General features: G+C 47.0%; 1 pseudogene; it reads right to left on the reverse strand.

Moving 5' to 3' along the window:
• Positions 1 to 18,952, reverse strand: part of LOC125621791 (E3 ubiquitin-protein ligase TRIM21-like) — a 37,606-nt pseudogene that overhangs the window by 5,318 nt on the left and 13,336 nt on the right.

An 18,952-nucleotide genomic window follows, 5' to 3' on the forward strand; every position in this document is an offset into this window, starting at 1 on the left:
TATCGACGCTCAGCACAGGCACCCTTGCAATGGGCTTGATATAAATTGATGGTAAACTGAACATGGAATCTCACCTGGCCAGTGTGCCCTTTACATCCTACGGAGACAGTAAATAAGGAAGTGTTAGTGTTGTACTGTTCAGCTGTTAGAAGAATAGAATCATAGGACTGGAAGGGATCTCAAGCGGCCATCTAGTTCAATCCCCTGCACTCATGGCAGGACCAAGCACCATCTAGACCATCCCTGACAGGTGTTTGTTTAACCTGCTCTTAAAAATCTCCAATAATGAAGATTCCACAACCTCCCTTGGCAATTTATTCCAGTGTTTAACTACCCAGACAATTAGAAAGTTTTTCTTAATGTCCACCCTAAACCTCCCTTGCTGCAATTTAAGCCCATAGTATCTTGTCCTATTCTCAGAGATTAAGGAGAATAATTTTTCTCCCTCCTCCTTGTAACAACCTTTTAGGTACTTGAAAACTGTTCTCATGTCCCCTCTCAGTCTTCTCTTCTCCAGACTAAACAAACCCAGTTCTTTCAATCTTCACTCAGAGGTCATGTTTTCTAAACCTTTAATCATTTTTGTTGCTCTTTTCTGGACTTTTTCCAATTTGTCCACATCTTTCCTGAAATGTGGTGCCCAGAACTGGACACAATACTCCAGTTGAGGCCTAATCAGTGTGGAGTAAAGTGGAAGAATTACTTTTCGTTTCTTACTTACAACACTCCTGGTAATACATCCCAGAATGATGTTTGCTTTTTTTGCAACAGTGTTACACTGTTGACTCATATTTAACTTGTGGTCCACTCCTTCCTAGGCAGTCATGTCTCATTTTGTATGTGTGCAACCGATTGTTCCTTCCTAAGTGGAGTACCTTGCATTTGCCCATATTGAATTTCATCCTATTTAGCTCAGACCTTTTCTTCAGTTTGCCCAGATCATTTTCAATTTTAATCCTATCCTCCAAAGCACTTGCAACCCCTCCCAGCTTGCTATCATCTGTACTTTCTATGCCATTATCTAAATCATTGATAAAGATATTGAACAGAACCCAAAACTGATCCTTGTGGAACCCTACTCTTTATGCCCTTCCAGCATGACTGTGAACCACTGATAAATTGAAATGGTTATCAAACCAGTTATGCACCCACCTTATAGTCACTCCACCTAGGTTGTATTTCACTAGTTTGTTAATGAGAAGGTCATGCAAGACTATAACAAAAGTCTTACTAAAGTCTAGATATACCACATCTACCGCTTCCCCCATCCACAAGGCTTGTTACCCTGTTAAAGAAAGCTATCAGGTTGGTTTGACACTATTTGTTCTTGACAAATCCATGCTGACTGTTACTTATCAACTTATTATCTTCTAGATGTTTGCAAATTGATTCCTTAATTATTTGCTCCATTATCTTTCCAGGTACAGAAGTTAAGCTGACTGGTTTGTAAGTCCCTGTGTTGTCTTTATTTCCCTTTTTATACATTGGCACTGTATTTGCCCTTTTGCAGTCTTCTGGAATGTCTCCCATCTTCTATGACTTCTCAAAGATAATAGCTAATGGCTCAGATATCTACTCAGTAAGCTCCTTGAGTATTCTAGGATGCATTTCATCAGGCCCTCGTGACTTGAAGATATCTAACTTGTCTATTTAATTTTTAACTTGTTCTTTCCCTATTTTAGCTTCTGATCCTACCTCATTTTCTCTGGCATTCACTATGTTAGATGTCCAATCACCACCAACCTTCTTGGTGAAAACCAAAACAAAGAAGTCATTAAGCACCTCTGCCATTTCCACATTTTCTGTTATTGTTTTTCCCTCTTCATTGAGTAATGGGCCTACCCTGTCCTTAGTCTTCCTCTTGCTTCTAATGTATTTGTAGAATGTTTTCTTGTTACCCTTTATGTCTCTAGCTAAATTGATCTCGTTTTGTGCCTTGGCCTTTCTAATTTTGTCCCTACATACTTGTGTTATTTGTTTATATTCATCCTTTGTAATTGGACCTAGTTTCCCCTTTTTGTAGGACTCTTTTTAGATTTTTAGATCACTGAAGATCTCCTGGTTAAGCCAGCGTGGTCTCTTGCCATACTTCCTATCTTTCCTATGCAGTGGGATAGTTTGCTCTTGAGTCCTTCATAATGTCTCTTTGAAAAACTTCCAACCGTCTTCAGTTGTTTTTCCTCTTAGACTTGCTTCCCATGGGGTCTTACCTACTAACTCCCTGAGTTTGCTAAAGTCTGCCTTCTTGAAATCCATTGTCTTTATTGTGCTGGTCTCCCTCCTACCATTCCTTAGAATCATGAACTCTTGTCATTTCATGATCACTTCCACCCAAGCTGCCTTCCACTTTCAAATTCTCAACCAGTTCCTCCCTGTTTGTCAAAATCAAATCTAGAACAGCCTCCCACTTAGTAGCTTTCTCCACCTTCTGAAATAAAAAATGGTCTCCAATACATTCCAAGAACTTGTTGGATAATCTGTGCCCTGCTGTGTTGTTTTCCCAACAGATGTCTGGGTAGCTGAAGTCCCCCATCACCACCAAGTCCTGTGCTTTGGATGATTTTGTTAGTTGTTTAAAAAAATGCCTCATCCATCTCTTCTTCCTGGTTAAGTGGTCTGTAGTAAACCCCTACCATGACATCTCCCTTGTTCACAGAACGGCTTGTTAATTTTCTCTGTTCCCTGAGACTTTGCAGAAAACACCTGCTGCTCTGAGTTACATTGAGATTTGTAATAATTAGGTAATAATAACTGAATGGTGTATGATTGCAATGGTGCTCATGCACAACGCCAGCCCCAGAGAAGTGCAGACAGATGCATGACTCATCAGTCACTAATGGTACTGTGGGTGCACTGGGTCACTAAATGGTGTATTCACTATTTGAAAACAACAATAAGAGAAATTTAATTTTCACAAAAATATTGTGCAGATTTTCCAGCTACTGTGCTGAGCTGCCAAAATAAATCACAAGATTAGAAAAAGCCACTGTCTAAATCATGCTTATACAGGTGTTAAATAGCAACTGTAGTGCAAAAAGTGATGGTAAAACTGGCCTCTAGAGGCTGCAAATACTGGATAAAATGTGCTGACCTTACTGTGAAAATGTGTCTTCTAACTGCCCTACCAATAACAAAGTTCTGCTCTGCTGACTGGTGGAAAGAGAGAACTTTATCTTGATGCCTACACTTGATGATGTTGGGAGGTGCTCTGATACCATGGTGATGGGCACCACGTAAGAACCTAGGAATGTTGATTGGCTAATCTTTTAGGGCAAGGGTAGTCAATTATTGTTTGTAAAGGTCCAAATTTCTTGGTCAAAGGTCCAGACTCCAGAGAGAATAACCAAAATAAATAAATAAAATAACAATAATGATAATAAGTAAATAAAATATTTCGGGGCTATTCAAAAGCATCTGGCAGTCCAGATTTGGCCCACAGTCTGCCTATTGACTACCCCTGTTTTTAGGGGCGGGGCTGTGTCTTTCTGGGTACTGGAAGGCATCCAGCAATTGGTGGGTGCTACCCTGATAGGAACATTAAAACCAGTCAATGGGAGCTAGGTGCCTAACTTATTTGATGCTTTTGAAAACCTCACAAGGTGCCAATCTGCATCGCTAGGCACCTACATACTTCTGAAAATCTGGCCCTAAGTCATTCTTCAAAATGAGATGTGGGCTCCTAAGTCACTTAGTGTTTTTGATCATTCTACCCTTAGGTCCCTAACTATAGGGAGCCAAATTTGAACATTTTGGCCTAAATATTGCTAATAATGGTGTGTAATACTATAAATCTGTGGCACTATGTAAATAAATAGTAAATCAGTAATAATAATGATAATGGGGGGGGCGGGGGGGAGAACAGTCTGTATTTGTCTCCATGGCTGTGGAAAATCGAAACTAAAGGGGAACTTTGTACAACTCACCTGCAGCAGCTCAGTGGCCAGTTGCTGGCACTTCTCCTCCATCTCTGAGATCAGCTGCTGAAGAGAGGAGCTTTGCTGGGCGAGTTTGGTTACATTCTCATTTAGTTTCTTCAGAGTCTCCCTCTCTTCCTCGGCCAGTCCCTGGAGAGAGAGTTTCTTTTCCTCATTCAGAAGTAGTTGTAGTTTCCCAAATTCAAACAAGATTCGCTGTTTCTGGCACTTTACTCTTTCCTTTAGTGAATAAAAATGAACAAACAAACCCATAAATATCCGCAGAATTATCAAGTGTAAGGCCATTTTGGGCGAAGTACATTAGATTTGAATGAACATTCAGAGATTCATATTTTAAGGCCAGAAGGGACCATTGTGGTCATCTAGTCTGACCCCCTGCCTGGCACAGGACAGAAAATTACACCAAGGGGTTCCTGCATCAAGCCCATAACTTCTGAGTAAATAGTCAGTAAAGCAGGGGGACCGGATTCTGCGTCTCCCACTTCCTAGGTGGATACCCCAACAGCTGGGCTATAGACCCATTCTCTTTTACACTCTGGCCCAGTGACTGTATAAGTATTTACACACAGTGGAACAATTTCAACAGAAGAGACTTGCCTTCCCCCGACTCTGCCCACAACTCTCTTGAGAAGTGTGAGATTCCCCTGTTCCAATCCTTTCTGCCCCTCAGGCCAAGGGGAAAATCTCCCACATCCCACGTGAATGCTCTAACCACTGGGCTAAAAGTTATAAGAGAGGCACCATCCTACCCCCATTCATTGTACAGGGAGCTGAGGCCCCTAAGCCACTGATTTTCCAGGTGTCTTAAGCTTTGGTGTTGTAACACCTAAGTCCCTTTGTGGATCTGGGCCAGAGTCACCTTCAAGTAACAATTACATCCTTAACTCTGCCCCCACTTGAGACAACCAACCCAAAACTCATATTTGGGAAAAAGCAACCTCCACTACCCATCCTTTCATTACACTAGATATTCATCAGGAAATGGAAAATGTCCATAAAAGGAAAGATGGGAAAGAATTAGCATCTAAAAAACAGATCATCATATGGTGTTGGGGATGCAGTCTCCAGAATCCCTTGATCAAATGCCCCTAAATTTGCCCCATGTATTCTGCACTGGTCCCTCAACAAACAGCAATTTTCAAACCAATCTGAGCATGCCTGGGGTTGTAGAGCACTTTGAATGGCAGCTTTAAACTGAAATGGTGTTTCAGCCTTAAGTATGGTGCAGTAACACTGACTCTAAACGTGTATAACTCCACTAGACTTACTAGGGCTGATTCCCCTCTCATTGACCCAGTGTAAATCAGGAGTAACCCTATCCATGCTAATGGGGCTATAGCAGTGTAAAGCTGGTGTGAGCGAGAGCAGGGCTACCCCAGTGAGCAGGGTCAGTGTAAAATTGACCAAATCAGAACAGCGGCATTTTACACAGATTTGGCCCTGCTGTAAATGCTGACACAAGGGGTGAGACAGGGAAGAGTCTGGCCCTCTGCCTTCCTACTGGCCTTGATCCAGAAGGGGCTTCTGCAATAGAAATACAGATGAATAAAATATGGATTTATCTGGGCCTCATTTGCATTTTGAGTCAGGGTAAATCAATGTATTATTGTTAAGTGCCATGTAGATCTGCTAATTTTGCACTTCCATTACCCTCCATATTCCTCAGGCCAAACATTTTCAGGAATTAAAGTCTGATTATAATAATAAACAGGGTTTATTTGTTTTAATGCTATGCTCGTGTTGTCTATTTTTATCGAGAGTCTCTCGTAAATTCTTTAAAACACCTAAATGAAATGAGAGATTAAACCAAACCGCAGACACTTACTTTCCACTCTTTTGGTTTATTTTGCTCTCTGGATTCCAGCTTTGAAATCTCCTCTCTCGCTTTCTTCAGAAGCTCAATGTCATTGTGGAGTTTCACCTGTGGGGAAAACGATGCCTGGAGAATTCTGCTGCAGTGAGTCAGAGCCCTGGGGATTCCTCACCCATGGGTGGAAGGAGGGGTTTGTGGCCAAGCGCAAGCCAGCAGTGAAGGGACCTGGGTTCTGTCCCCAGCTCTGCCACAGACAGAGCTGATTTGAGTGACCCCGGGGCTCTCTGCAGAGCTGTTGTATTGGGTCCCCAAACTGCCAGATCCAAGATTCAGGGTGGTGATTTTCTGCTCACCTGCCATGCCTTGTGGGGCAATGAAGGGTTTGTGGAAGGGGCTCAGGGAGTAGTGGTGTCATATAAGGAAGAACCTGTTCAGCGCCCAGCGGGACACCCCCCCCCCCCAGCTTGTCCTGATTGGCAGGGGGTGGGGGAGTGCCACTCAAACACAGAGAATTAACTCTGATACCAGGGAGGGTTTGAGCCAATGAGCTGGGGGACCAGACTGGGAAATTCAGAAGGAAATCAAAGAAAGAAGGAAAGGGAAAGGCCTTGGGTGAGGGGCCAGAGGAAGCTGCTTGGAGGAGAGGCAGTTGCTTGCAAAAGGGGACTCCTGTAAGCGCTCAGCCTGGAGCTGAGACCACAAAACTGACACTCCATCCTGTGCACATGTACACCAACAGACACTGGTCGTCAGTGGGCGGGATCGAACCCGGGACTTTTGGAGTTGAGTGCATGAGCCTCTACCGCGTGAGCTGAAAGCCAACTGGCTCTTAACTAAGGCTGTAGAGCAGACTCATTTTATCTCTCTCTTTAAGTGGTCTTGCTGCCACTAGATGGGCCACAACACCACACCCAGAATGTGTGTGTGTGTTACACACACACCCACACCCCAGGCCAGCCCCAGACCAGAGCCCACAGACAGGCTGGACTGGCCCAAGGGGCTAGAGGATTGCACTGGCGTGAGGCAGGAATCCTGTGTGTCTAGCCAGGCATGGGGGTGGGGAGGGAAGAGCTGTGTGCTGTGCCAGGGTGAGGGAATCTGTGTAACCCCTGCTAGAGAGCCTGACCTGGATCTGCTCCTGCTCTGTCTGGGTTAGAGAAACGTGTTGTGCTCTTGGTGCTTGTTCCAGGGGTTAACTCCACCCCCTAGGATGGAGGGATTGTGTTTGTGTCAAGGTGTGTGGCTGGGACCCCTTCCCTAGCGCTGGGAACCCCACTGACAGACCTTGGGCTCCAGCCCACAGCACTGGAGCACGAGCATCACACTGGCTTTTAAACTGCTTCAGCCAGTTCGGCAGCTCTGTCTGCACCAACCCTGGACAAACAAACTCCTCATGTGGATCTTGGGCAGCTCACACAGGGCCTGCTCCCCTTAAACCCCGTGGATAAACTCCCAGTGGTGTCAGTGAGGGCAGAACTGGGCCCGTCCCCTCTCTGTGCCTTGGGTCCCTGTGTGCAAAGCAAGGTGAACAGGGCAGGGCTCTCTGGCTAGACCCACTGTCTGTGTGGGGTCTGCGAGCCCGGGATGGGAAGCCGCATGCTGTGTGCAAGTACAAAGCATTACTGTTGCTTTAATTTCTTGTAAGAGCAAGAGACTCTGGGGGAGTGAAAACAATAGTCAGAACGTTCATAGATGCCCTGCACGGGCTGGAGGGCTGCCATGCAGAGTTTCAAGTCAGAGACGTTCTAATATGTTCAGTGGGTGAAATCCTGGTCTGATTGACATCAGTGGGGCCAGGATCCACAAAGGGACTTTGACATTGCGACACTCGGCATTGCAATGCCTAACTTTTAAGATCCTCAAATACCTTAGGAACAACACTGTGATCCACAAAGCCTGAGTTAGGGGCTACGCTCCCTGTACAATGCATGAGGAGAGATAGCACCTTAGCCTGAGATCCACAAACCCCAGCATGCCGGGGTGGGAGCTGCCTAAGCTAGCAAATGAGAAGTGTTGATGAGAGATGCCCTAAATCCCCCAATTCAGGGAGATAGACACCTTACTCCAGGCTGCAGGGAGGCATCTATCTCTGCCAGTGACCCCCAGCCAAGAAGCCATCTCCTGGAGTCACATGGTTGGACACCCAGGCTGTTTCTTGGGGGAATGAGCTATGAGTCTGCCTCACTCCACACAAAACAGCTGGAGGAGGAGAAGCCACCTGCTTTATAACTGTTAGTCTAGTGGTTGGCACACTCAGCTGGGATGTAAGAGACCCAGGTTCAATTCCCCCCTCTCTGCCTGATGATGAGAAAGGAGACACATCTGGTCATGGAAATTGTATGGCGGGCCATGAATGCTCAAAACACTGGGGATTGGGGTGTGGGAGGGAGTGAGGGCTCCGGCTGGGGGTGTGGGCTCTGGGGTGGGGCCAGAAATGAGGATGCAGAGGAGGCTCCGGGCTGGGGCAGGGGGTTGGGGTGTGTGTGTGTGTGATGATGGGTCCAGCTGAGGGTGCAGGCTCTGGGGTGGGACTGGGAATGAAGGGTTTGGGGTGCAGGAGGGTGCTCCAGTCTGGGACCGAGGGGTTCGGAGGGCAGGAGGGGGATCAGGGCTGGGGCAGGGGGTTGGGGCATGGGAGAAGGTCAGGGGTGAAGGCTTCAGGTGATGTTTATCTCAAGCAGTTCCTGGAAGTAATGAAATGTGCCCTCTTCGGCTCCTACATGGAGGCATGGGCAGGCTGCTCTGTGCCCTGCCCCATCCGCAAGTGCCGCCCCTGCAGCTCCTGGAAGCAGCGGCATGTCCCCTCTCTGGCTCCTACGCAGACGTGCGGTGCTGGCCAGGTGGCTCTACGCGCTTCCCCATAGGTAGGTGCCGCCCCTGTATCTCCCATTGGCTGTGGTTCCTGGCCAATGGGAGCTGCAGGAAAGTGTTGGGGGCGGGGGCAGCGTGCGCAGCTCCCTGGCTGCCCCTACATGTAGGAGCTGGAGGGGGGATATGCTGCGGTTTCCGAGAGCCGTGCAGAGCCACAGCATGCATGGAGCAGGGAAAGCCCTTGACTCCGCTCCCTGTCTGGAGGGCCAGAGCGGGGCAAGCCCCAGGCCCCACTCCCCGGCACGAGCTCCAGGGCTGGATTAAAACCTCTGATGTGCTGGATGTGGCCCACGAGCTGTAGTTTGCCCACCCCTGCTCTAACCACTGGGAATGTTTAAAGTGGGGCTCCCTCCATCTCTCCTGTTGAAGCTGTTCCACTTTGGGTAAATAAAGAGGCTCTTGATCGCGGTGACACCTAAAACTGGGTCTTAGGTTTCAATGTACCTTTGTGGATCCAGGATCCAGGTCTGGGAGTTTTCCATTGACTTCAATAGGGCCAGGATTTCACCCAGTGTATTTAGAAGACTCCTAGCTGTCATGGCTAAACTCCATGTAATTTTAAAATTAAATATAAGCTGAGTCAGAATGGGCTGTACCCTGACATCTGGTGGTGAGCTGTGGAAAAGGCCTTCAGGGGCTGATCTCGTTTGCATGGGCACACCCACCCTGCCTAGCATAATGGGACTGCTTGCCCAAATGGTCACTTTGGCTGCTGTGGGATCCCCAGTCTCTCTGTTATTGGGGCAGGAGTAATAAAGTGTTGTTATCCTGGTTATGTGACTCAAGGACAGTAGAACTGTATTGGCATTTTATGACAGAGGGACTCGCCCTCACCTAAATAGCGCTTGTTAGGCAAGGGACATGGGTTCCAAAACCCTGTGAATTGAGAGAGAGGTTGGAGAGTTGGGGTTGGTCCTATGCAACTTCTTTATAATGTAATGATAGGGCTAATTTTGACTCCCTTAGAAGTCTTGTTACATGCTGCAGAACTGAAATTAGATCTGAACATTAGACCTACTCTAGGCTAGTGGTGTACCAGTACTGAGGCTCCCCTACTAGCAGCTGAAATCACTAAAGAGCTGCAGTTATTAAGAGCTAAAATCACTGAAAGCTGTGTTGGGGGGGGGGCTGAAGACATATTGGTGAGTGGCTAGTAGAGGGGAGTGGCTCACAGTAAAGATTGCAGCAGAACCCCATTGCGGGGCTGCACTGACCAGGGACAGAAATTGTAGGAGGGGGTGACTTTTGGGTTGCTGGACTCAAGAACCAAAGGGAAAGGACCCAGCCCAATCTGCTTGGGGGTGGGTCTTCTGGTTCATGGTTTGTGTTTATGAACCCTAGTTGTGGTGTTTTCCCAATTTAAGTTGAGTTGTTTACCTCATGTTGTTAAAGATTTTTGCTATACCGAGACTCTGTGCTTGTGAGAGGGGAAGTATTGCCTCTTTGAGGTGCCCAGCTGTGTGTGTGTAATTTTCCCAGGTCAATGGGTGAAGGCTCCAGCCGGTTTTGCATGGTATTGTTGAAAGGGAACCCCTGTGTACTGAACCCAGCCCTTGCTGCTGTCAATTTGGCCTGGCAGAGGGGTTACATAAACTTACCCTGCAGTGACTTAATTTCTCCTGACTATTTAGAAATAAATAATGTTTCCTACCTTGTATTGCTGTGCAGCCTTCTCGATGGGCACCAGTGTGTGAGTTCTGTGCTCCTGGATTTTATCACAAACCAGACAAATCACCTCATCATCATTTTCACAGAACAGCTTGTCTTTGTCCTTGTGTTGCCTGCAGACTATCTGCTTTTTTAGGTCTTCAGATTTTATCCCTAATTGCTGAATATTTTCCACTATGCTGGCAAGCTCCTGTTGGTCTGGAAATTCTCTTTCTTGATATTTTTCCTGCATTGTGGACAGAAAACTCCCTCTGTTTCCATTTTCCTTTGTTCATAGTGCTCTGTGATACAAACTCGGCAGAAGTTGTGTTCACAGTCTATGCTCACTGGATCCTTGAAGTAACCCAGACAGATGGGACAGACCACTTCTTCCAGTAGCTTCCTCAAAGAATGGGCAGAGGCCATGGCTGTGGGAATGTAAGTGTTTCAGTGATCAGTTTCATTTCCTGACTTATACCCTAACTGCAAATTAGATGACATTTTAACAGTGAGGGTAGTAAACCATTGGAACAGCTTCTTAAGGGAAATGGCAGCATTTGTCATCAAGTCTTTAAACTGTCATTAGATGCATTTCTAAAATATTTGCTGTACACTGAACCTAATGTTAAGGAAAAGTTAACATATGTGACTCCATTTTGGTCGGAGGGGGGGCCCACCATTGTCTAGAAGCAAGCACATTATGTACCAGGAGTGTTCCTTAGATACTGCATTTTTGTGAAACACTTTTTCTTGTTTTTAGCTTGCCTTGACTTCCGGTATTTGTTTTTTGTTTGTTTTTAACTTTTTACTTTTTGGCCTTTAATGTGGAGCCTTCTATTTTAATAATAAAAGTTACTAATGTATTGCTTTCGGACCATGCTGTGTAATTAACATACTAGTTTAGCATGAGGAATGCACCTAGCAGGAATAGATGGTAAATAAGAAAAGGGTTTGTTTATTGGCTAAGGTTTCTGATGCACGAGGGCAACATGCTTTGCTGAAAGGTATATAACCTTTGTATAATCTGCATTTGGGGTCCTCTCCTGACTATCAGAGGGGCACCATGCTCGAGCGTAATAAACTTAGCATTTTTTAGGAACTCTGCAGTTGTGGATTTTGTTCGTGTGCCTCAGCCTAGATTCAAACTGTGCGTGACCTAGCAGGTATAATTCATAACACTAAGAACAGCCATACTAGATCAGACCACTGGTTCATCTAGCCCAGTATCATGACCTCTGACAGTGGCCAATGCAGGTGCCCCAGAGGGAATTAATAGAACAGATAATCATCAAGTGATCCATCTCCTGTCACTCATTCCCAGCTTGTGGCAAACAGAGACTAGGGACACCATCTCTGCCCATCCTGGCTAATAGCCATTGATGGACCTATCCTTCATCAATTTATCTAGTTCTTTTTTGAACCACATTATAGTCTTGGCCTTCACAACGTCCCCTGGCAAGGAGTTCCACAAGTTGACTGTGCACTGTGTGAAGAAACACTTCCTTTTGTTTGTTTTAAACCTGCTGTCTACTAATTTCATATGGTGACCCCTAGTTCTTGTGTTATGTGAAGGAGAAACTGACATTTCCTTATTCACTTTCTCTGCACCCATCACGATTTTATAGACTCTATCACATCCCCCTTAGTTGTCTCTTTTCCAAGCAGAAAAGTCCCAATCTTTTTAATGTCTCCTCACACGGAAGGAGTTCCATACCCCCTAATAATTTTTTTGCCCCTCTCTGTACCTTTTCCAATTCCAATATATCTTTTCTGAGGTGGGGGCCACCAGATCTGCACACAGTATTCGAGATGTGACTTACCCTGGATTTATATAGAGGCAATATAATATTTTATGTCTTGTTATCTATCCCTTTCCTAATGGTTCCCAACATTCTGTTCACTATTTTGACGACCGCTACCCATTGACTGGATGTTTTCAGAGAACTATCCACAATGACTCCAAGATCTCTTTCTTGAGTGATAAAAGCTCATCTAGACCCCATCATTTTGTATGTATAGTTGGGATTATGTTTTCCAATGTACATTACTTTGTATTTATCAACACTGAATAAGTAAACACTGATAGATGTGAAGGCCAGAAAGGACCAGATCATCTAGTCTGACTTCCTCCATAACATGGACCAGAGAATTTCACCTAGTAATTCCTGCATCAAGCCCATAATTTGTGGTAGAGGTAGAGCAAATCTTTTGGAAAGTGACATCCGATCTTGATTTAAAGATCCCAAGTGATGGAGAATCCACCATGTCTCTGGGCCAGTTGTTCCAATGGTTAATTACCCACATAGTTAAAAAACTGCACCTTATGTGGGACTCTTTGTCTTCATTTTTATTGATTTGGTTTGCTCTGCCTCTCTCCTTCCCTTTGTTTTTCTCTATTTTTTGCTCCAACTTGAGGGCCCAGTGAGCTAGAGATTGGTCAAAAAATCCAACCCTCTGGGTGACGTAGTTACAGCAACCTGACCCCTGCTGGAGAGAGCACCATGTCCAGGGGAGGGCTTCTCCCATCAACATAGATACCGCCTCTAGGGGAGTTGGAGTACCTATGCCAGTGGGAGAAGCTCTGGGTTATCTCACCTGCAAACACAAATTCAATTACCTTCTCCATGCTGATGATGACTCACAGATTTACCTCTGGGCTCCAGACCTCTCTCCTGCTGTCCAGACTAAAAGCTCATCCTGTTTCTGACATCTCCTTGTGAATATCTAGCCGCCAGCTTATGCTCGACATGGCTAAAATAGAGCTCCTAATCTTCCCCCCAACCCTTTCCCCACTGCCTACTTTCCTGATCACTGTGGACAACACCTCCATCCTACCTGTCACTAGGCCCTCATGTCCAGGCCTAGCAGATTCTTTCCACATAACATCTCTAAGATATGGCCTTTCCGATCCGCCCACACAGCTAAAAACCCCTCTCCAGGCTCTCATCATCTCAGATCTCAATTACTGCAACGTCCTCCCCTCTGACACTGACAAATGTAAACCTTTCCCCACTCATAGCCATTCTGCAAAGGTCATAGCTCACAGCACTGACCATATCACCCCTCTCTTTGCATCCCTCCACTGACTCTGCTTTCTCCATTGACTCAAACAAAAGCTGCATGTCTTCACTTTCAAGGCTCTTCACAGCCTATCCTGATCTACGTGTTATCTCTCATTCAGTATCAAAAGGTCACCTCTTGCCTTCCATCAGCCCATGGTGCCAGCTTGTCTTGCCTACTTGTTACATTTTCAAACAAGGTCCTTGGTACTTTCTCCCCTGCTATCCCTCATGCTTGGGAGAAGCTCCCACAAAACCTCTGCAAAGCTACCTCATTATCCTCCTTCAAGTCTGTCCTCAAAACTCTCCTTTGCTGTGATGCTCCAGAAAACTTGACACCGGGTAGACTGCTGATGTGCTGTGACCACAGCCTATTGTGATGACCAGCATTGTCTCACTGTTTCCTTGTTCTCCTCCCTCTGCAGCCACCTCTTCTCTTATACTTAGATTGTGAACTTCGTGGGGCAGGACTGTCTCTGTTTTGTGTTTGGCCAGCGCCTGGCAAAACATGGTCCTGATCCATGGCTAGAGCCCCAAGACATGAGGATAATACAGATAATTAAAACCACACTTGCCCCCTGTTACCATCACAGCAGGGGAAAGGAGCTGTGTCTGGGACACCCTGATGCCACACTGCTCGGGGGCAGTGTACTGGCTCCTGGTGGTTGTTACAGCCTGGTGTAAGTTAGAGAGAGCAGCCTGCAAACAGCAGCTATGCTAACCCAGCACATAAGGAACGGCCAAGTACAGCACAGCACAGGGCTCAGGGCACTGTAACCTGAGCTTTGAGCCCCTGTGTTAGCTCCATGCCACCACTGGGACCCCTTTTGCTGGAGTGACACTCACTGGCCTGCTAGGCAGGGCTTCCAGCCGAATTCCCCCAGCAACACAGCACAAAGCAGCTGGGATTCAAGATGAGTAGAAGCCTATTTATTCGTCTGGTTCTATCTGTACTTGGGAACTGTTTTCTCTAATAAACACCTCGTGGTTTTGAGATGTTCTGTGAGTCCAGCTATCATGACACACCCGACCTGATTAACACAAGGGCCCCCCAGATTATCCCCCCTACTCAGTGCTGCCTCCAGCAAGACGATGGCAGGGCAGAAACATACACAGGAGGATGTGTATGTGGGCTGATCCTCCCCTGTAGCTGGGTTGGCTCCTGTAGCCTCTCAACCCACTTTTGATCCCATGGTTCCTTTTCAGTCCCTTTCTCTTTCCTCCCCTCCCCTCTGCCTGAGAGACTTGGCCCTGATCTACCTTACAAACTTATGTTGGTAGAACTACATTGCTCAGGGGGTGGAAAGTCCACCCCCCTGAGCGATGTAATTATACCAGCCTAACTGCTGATGTACCTACACTGACAGGAGAAGCTCTCCTGTTGGTATAGGTAGCAGCTTTGCTAAGGACAACAGTGCTGTAAGTGTAGACAAGCCTTCAGTCACTGTCCCGCTCTCTCTCCTTCCCCCTTCCACTCCCCTCTGGCTGGGAGAATTGGTCATTGTCCCCTTCCCGGGGTGTTGGCTTTCCTGGAGCTGGATCAGCTCCTGCGTGTGGTAAGGAGAGCAGAGCCTGGGGATGTCAGTGAGAGCAGCAGCTCTGGGAATCCCAGAACCCTGAGACCAGAGATGGGGTGTGTGCCAACCTGCACCCCATGTTCACCTCTTTTCATAAAATTATGATAAATCTTGTACAAAGAATGCCTTGTGAGGTGTCATTTGAAAACTCATGATCTGCTGAACATTATTGTCCTGTTGAAATATGTGTAGCAACACGGTGTATGAAGTTATAAGATTCTACTGTAGGCTTGCTACTGTAGTATGCTGTAATTTTGGTACATATTTGGTTTGCTAACGCCCACAAACCAGTTTTTCAGTGACACAGGCATGTTAGCCCTAGTCAGGTCTTAAAGAGCCATTGTCCAGCAGGGGGAAAGATATAAACAATAAATTTACATTTCATCACAGGGCTGGCTCAAAATCTCACGTCTGCAATACCAGCAAGAGATGACCCTCAAAGAGGTGAGAAAAGTATAAATCACTTTTCTTCAGGCAGTACCAACTGCTATAAGCTTTTGGTGAGAAAAAAAATTGCTTTTATGTTTATTTGGCTTGATAAATTTAGACATTAGATTGGGTTTTTAATCTTTTCATTTTCTTGGTAACCTGGCTTGACTTTTATGCCTCATGACTTGTAATCATTTAAAATCTATCTTTCTGTAGTTAATAAACTTATTTTCTTATTTTATCTTAACCAGTATGTTTGGATTAAAGTGTGTGGAAACTCCATTTGGGACAACAAAGCTGGTGCATTACCATTTTCCACTGATGAAACGACAGTCCCTATATGAACGTGTATCTTCCAGGAGAGGGCTGGGCAGTAAAAGACACACATTTCTGGGGAAAGTCTGGGACTGGGGAATTTGCCAGTGTCACCCTGTATATGATTCATGAGTGGCTGGCCAGAGTATTCATGTATTTTGGCTGGGTGGAATTTACATGCTAGCGGCTCTATGTAAACTGACCAGGAGTGGCTGTTTACACAGAAAAGTGGTATAAATTTTACCCCAGACTGGAGCATTGAAGGGACACAGTGGTCCAGCAGTCCAGATGGTACCCTGTGGAATGTCAGGGTGAGGAGAGACTGTTTGTGCAGATTCACTTTCCTGACTGTCCCCAGCACTTTCCCCCAGGTCTTTCTCATCCCCTGTAGTCTCTGGCTCAGCAGCTGATGATGGCAGAGGCCGGGCTGCCCAAGTGGCTGGTTTAAGCCACCAGAGGAGCTTTAATGAAGGTCTCTCACTAGCACAGGGCCTAGGGGGGAGCAGCAGCTGCTCAGTCCAGGCTCTAAGATGAAAAGAAAGGTGGAAGCAGCATCTAACCCAGAAGCTCAGCACAGACAGATCAAGTGCAGCCTCCCTCCATTAAAAATAACTGGAGCTCTCTGGTGGCAGCAGCTCAGGACACCTTCCCCCTCCCTCCACGCTCCCCAAACAAGCCAATTTGGGAAGAGACATGACACCAGATGCATCCAGCCAGAATTTCAGTCTACTTCCTTAGAAGACAGGAACCTCCCCAGCTAGTGAACCCAAGAGAGATAGACGGGGCAGATGCCTGGAGAGAGGAGGGGCGGGGGTGTCTCTGTTCAGTGCTGGTGCATTGGGAAAGGCCGGTCATTGTGTCTGGATGAGCACTAGGGAATGACACCCCAGAGCAGGCACCTGAGGGGAGGTCTGGGCCTTGTCCATGGGATTCCTGGGCACTGAGCCCAGATTCTGATCAATCACATGAGTGCCCCTCACCCCAACCCCAGCTCCTTTCACAGCCACCGGCAAGAGACACCTGTGAATCACCCTCTCACCAACAGCCCACAGGAAAGCCCCACTGACACCAATAGGGAGAGGTGGTAGGATCAGGCCTGTTTCTAGCCACATTTATTATTACTCCATGTCATACAGGAAGGGGTTAGAGGCAGAGGCAACGTGTGGGACTCCAGCAGCAGGGAAGATGAAGCAGCCTCAGTTGGCCGGGGAGGAGCTCAGCCAACCAGCGCCTAGCAAAATGGGGTCCTGGTCCTTGGCTGAGGCTCCCAGGTGCTACAATAATACAGCCAGCCATCCTACTGCTTCCTCCCTCCCAGGGCTGCAAGGACACAGGGAGAGTGGCACTGCCAGAGTGAGGGGCCTCCTCACTGCTGGGTGTCCCAGCTAGAGGCATCCCAAGCAATCTGGCAGGGCACGTGACCCCCCCCCCAGAACCTTTTATTTTTGCCCCCTCACTAGCCACAGCTGTGTGTGGTCTCTGGAGGGTGTTCCCTCCTATCACAATTTGCTACCCTGGTGAAATACTTATTTTAAGTTTGGGCACAACGAAAATGAGATTTTTCTAATTTAGGAAATTATATCACATTGGAATCTTATTTTCTTTGTGTCCAAATTTAAAACAGAGATTTCGCAGTTGTAGCACATTGTGATGGGAGTGCTTCCACCTAGCACAACTTGCTGCCCCTGGACCAGGGGATGGGGAATGGTGAGAGCAGCAAATTGTGATGGTGCAGCAAAAAAATCCTAGCTGGGTGACAGTAACTGGTTGGAAATGGTGACAGGGAGCAGTTTGTAACGAGACACCTGGCTCTACAGGGAAAATGCCAATGTCTGCATGGAGCAAGTGGTCTAAATAAAGGTCTCAGGCCTGGGGCAGCACCCAGGCCACCAGAGGCCCAGGAAGGTCAGGCATGAGACAAGACCTGGCCTGAGCCTGAGAGACGAGCAGCAGAAACAGTAAACCCCATGGAGGTGAACACAGCCTGAAACAACAGCTCTGAGACTGAGGACTGCTCCATTCATGCCAGTGGGTGTCTCGTTCCCTCCCCAGGGCTGGAGAGTTTCTGATACTTGTCAAGCCTGCCCATTCTCAGCTCCTCAACCCGCTCTCATCAGTGTGTTCTTGCGGCAGGCTCCGACCATGCCAGTTCTCAGCTCCCCACCCAAAGGGGCAGGGCTTTCCCAGATCCTGGCACGCACACAGGGGAGGGGGGTTCAGGCACCATGAGAAATGCAAGTTCCCATGGACCCTGGCTCACATGAGGGGATAACGGGGAGGTCAGACACACATAAATGTACAGAGGGCCCCACATGCTGGCACACACAAGGTCAGGAAGATGGGCTCAGGAACCACTGTGGGGAGGCGGCAGGGAAAGGAGACCTACAGACCAGCCTACCCAGAGGGGTAGGGAGGGGGCTCAGATTCCCCCAGAGAGGCAGGGCCCCTCCAGGAGCTGGTTTGCATGAGAGGACAAGGAAGGGTGGGTCACACCTCTGTAGCTGGGCTGGGGCCCCCCAGATCATTGCACTCACACACAGGAGGGGAATGTGAGAGTGACTGGTGCCCCTGCCCCTATCTTCTTGAGTCCCCCTGTCACTGACCCCCATCTTTTCCTTCACAGTGTCGCATTTCCCCACCCCATCATCTGAGCCTCCAACCCCTCTCCCTTTATTCCCACCTACTCTTCCACACCAAACACCCTCCCTTCCTAGCAACTATTTGCTTGTGTAGTTTATTTTCTGTTCAAAAATAGTGTAAATGCCTTTGGATTATTTTGCTGCACTCAGATTACATTTCCCCTAAATCAAAACCCCCTTTGAAGAAGCAGATTGGAGCAATAGGCCTGTTTTTTGTTCTTGACACATCTCCCTCCGTTTGGATTTAAACCCACACTACCTAGACTCCGATTCAATGACTGTGACTTTCCCTCAGAGCTACCCAAGTGCTGTAAAAAAGAGGCAGTTTTCCAGGTAGTTAGCCTCTCTGTCTGCACGACTTCACTGTAATCCCTTTAGCTCCTTCTGTAGCACAAGAGACTACTGATGAGCTAAACGAGAGGAGCAAAACCTTTTTTTAAAAAAAAGTTTAATTTGATTTTCACCACAGGGCTGGTGGATACCAATACACCCTGTCCAGGCAGTCCTTGAGCTTTGGAGATCCTGGTGTGATCAACTGAGCCCTAGTTTTATCTCTATTTATGAGGGAAAATTGGTTGCCAAACGTCTGTCAATTTTAAGAAAACCTCGATTTTGGGGGTGTGGCTGTATCTCAGCTACCCCTTGGCCAAATGGTCCCAAAATTGGA

Source organism: Caretta caretta, chromosome 14 (genome assembly GCF_965140235.1).
Source record: "Caretta caretta isolate rCarCar2 chromosome 14, rCarCar1.hap1, whole genome shotgun sequence".
NCBI classification, from domain to species: domain Eukaryota; kingdom Metazoa; phylum Chordata; order Testudines; family Cheloniidae; genus Caretta; species Caretta caretta.